The sequence below is a fragment of the Carlito syrichta genome, unplaced genomic scaffold (assembly GCF_000164805.1).
Source record: "Carlito syrichta isolate Samal-C Ts95f unplaced genomic scaffold, Tarsius_syrichta-2.0.1 Scaffold90626, whole genome shotgun sequence".
NCBI classification, from domain to species: domain Eukaryota; kingdom Metazoa; phylum Chordata; class Mammalia; order Primates; family Tarsiidae; genus Carlito; species Carlito syrichta.
In genome coordinates this window covers 164,343-167,086 of record NW_007034722.1, presented here as the reverse complement: position 1 = coordinate 167,086, position 2,744 = coordinate 164,343, and the positions used below count along the sequence as shown (strand labels likewise).

Here is a 2,744-nt window from a genome sequence, read left to right as displayed (position 1 = left end):
CAAAAAAAAAAAAAAAAAAAAAAAACAAATAACACTGTCCATGTGGAAGATTGTGTTAGTTGTTTTCCAATCTCCACTCTCCTCTCTTTCCTCTTGAGAATAAAACCGATTTTTAGTTGGGTCTATTGCCGTCCAACTGAAAGATAACATTTCTCAGCTTCCCTGGAAGCCAGGTATGGTCATGTGGCTAAGTCCTTCCACCTTCAAGAAGTGAAAGGGAATATCTCCCTGAAAGGAAGGGGCATACTCTTCTTCTCTCTTTCATCTGGTGCCTGGGCTCAGGTGATGGCAGGAAAATGGGCAGCCATTCTGGACCTGAGGAAAATTATTAAGGATGGCAGCTAGAAATGCCGATACCTGAGGTTTTTGGGGCTTCCAGACCAACCAGGATTTCCTCCCCATGAACTTCTTTTATGGAAATATGAGTAATCTTGTTTGCACCGCTATGATCTTAGAATTTTTCATTATATTCAGCTGAACCTGATCTTAACTGATACTTCCATTTCCCCATGGTCAGCCTTCATCCTGAGCACAATTTCAAACTATGAAGCATGGGAAGGGAGCCTCAGAGCAGTAAGCTCTGAGAAGCTCCTCCAGGCCTTGGAGTTGGCCAAGGACAGACCTACAGAGAACAACCATTCACTCACTGGACAACCCCATCACGTGTCTACCCCAAGTTATTACACTGAGGAAACAGTGGTTTTGGGAGGCGCAGGTTTTATGGGGGAAGATAAAGAGTGCAGTTTTGAACCCATTACATTTGAGGGGATCTGTTAGACATCCACATGGTGAAGAACAAGTAAACAGGTCTGGAGTTTCAGGCAGGGTTCAGTCACAAAGAGGCCAACATGCCCTGGCTGCAGTTGGATACAGATCAGGGTGATCTGTGTGGTCCCAACAGGAATGCACCTTCCCCTGCAAGCTTTGGAAAGGTCAGGGAGAACATGGTTGCTTAGCAGAACTAGGTGACTCTGCAGGAAATCACCCAGGGAGTGAGTGGGTAGAGTAGCTTCCAAGGACTGAGTCCTGAGCCTCCAGTTAGGCCCGGGGAAGGAGACTGAAAAGTGGCTGGGGGGAGGAGGGAGGAGAAATGGAGAGTGTGACCTGGTCCAGTCAAGTGAGGACAGTGAGTCATGGAGGGGATGCAGTCAACGGAGTCTTCCTTGAACTGCTGCTGACAGTGAAAGGAAGAGACGACAGCTGAGCCCTGATTGTTGGATTTAGCAACATCAAGGCCAAAGTTGACTTGATAAAGAGCTTCAGGGGAGTCGTCGGGTGAACATCTGATGAGAGTAGGTTCAAGAAAGAACAAGCAGAAAGGAGTTGGAGCTAAGAGGCAACTCTGGAGAGGTTTAGCTCTTTATGGGCTCCACTACATGCTAGCTAGAGGGAAGCAGGGAAAGTCATTCAGACACTCAAAAATGAACAGGAACTACTACTGCCACATGAGGGACATCTCAGGTGCCACTGTGCCTAGACTCACAGGGAGTCCACGGAACCATCTGAGGCCCTGGGACCCTGGGCCAGTGGTAAAATGGAGGAGCACTTCTGAATTCTGTGTCAAGGGAGGCATTGCTCTTCTCTCTCGTGTCTTCTATTTGCACATTTTAGAACACGCCAGAGAAGTGGTGCTAGTGGGTGCGAGGAAAGTGTATGGCTGCTGGGGTCCGGCAGATGCCCTGATCTCAGTACAACCCCACAGCCAGGGCAAGTCAGCCTTCTTGAGCTTTTTTCTTCAACTGGGAAGAAAAAGTGGGAATTTTAAGTGAGACCACATACTTGTGTTTAAACCCTCTGCTTGGCACATAACAGATACCCAGATTTGGGTAAGTTTTTTTTTTTTTTTTGAGTTGAACTCTCACTCTCCCAGGTTGGAGTGCTGTGGCATGCTGTTCATGGCCACCGCAGTCTCGACCTGCTGGGCTCAGATGATCCCTCCACCTCAGCCTTCCAAGTAGCTGGAACTACAGGCACGCGCCACCATGCCCAGCTAATTTGTTGATTTATTGTAGAGATGAGGTCTCGCCAAGGTGCCCCGGCGGGTCTCGAACCCGTGGGCTCAGGCAATCCTCTCACCTCGGCCTCCCCAAAGTGCTAGGATTATAGGCGTGAGCCACCGCGCCCAGCCTAGTAAGTGATTTTTTCTTTCTTTCTTTCTTTCTTTTCTTTTTTTACAGAAACAAATTAGGGCACTGTTGGGGAAAGCAGTGAAGGCGGAAGATTTTTTTTTTTTTTTTTTTTAAACACTGTTTATTGTGGCGACTAAAAAAAAGCACCGTTAACATTTTAATCAGGGAGCTGGGAAGAAGACCCAAAAGGCGGTTAGCGAAAGCAAGAAGATGAGAAGCAAGGGAGAGGAGAACAGACCTGCAGAGAACGGAAAGTCGGTGAGAAGCGGCTGAAGGTGCGGGCAACCTGCCCCGCCGCGCCCCGCCCCCGCCTCTGTGCCCCTCACCCGTACCCCGTCCCGGGGCCTGCACCCCGCACCTGTCCGCCGGCTCCGCGGGCTCTCTGGACCCTCCTCCGCGACTCCACCTGCCGCCGTAGCAGTTTCCTCGGCCGGAGGGAGCGAGCGGTCCCGGCAGCCGTAGTGCGTCCGCCCCTTCCCTCTCAGTCGCCCAGCGTCTCGGCGAAAATCCGGACAAGAGGAGGACGCGGAGCTGTGGTTGGGGCGTCGTCACCTAGCAACCGACGACACGCCCCGGCGCCCTCGGCGGGAAGACTACAACCCCCACAAGGCGCCG

General features: G+C 50.9%; 1 protein-coding gene across 1 annotated transcript in view; it reads right to left on the bottom strand.

The window, feature by feature from the left end:
- Nucleotides 1-2,642, bottom strand: part of CFAP99 (cilia and flagella associated protein 99) — a 50,890-nt gene extending 48,248 nt beyond the window's left edge. The window contains exon 1 of the mRNA XM_008058970.1: nucleotides 2,488-2,642. The gene's annotated coding sequence lies outside the window, so the exon portion shown is untranslated. The remainder of the gene's footprint in view (nucleotides 1-2,487) is intronic.
- Between the last annotated feature and the right edge of the window lie 102 nt (nucleotides 2,643-2,744).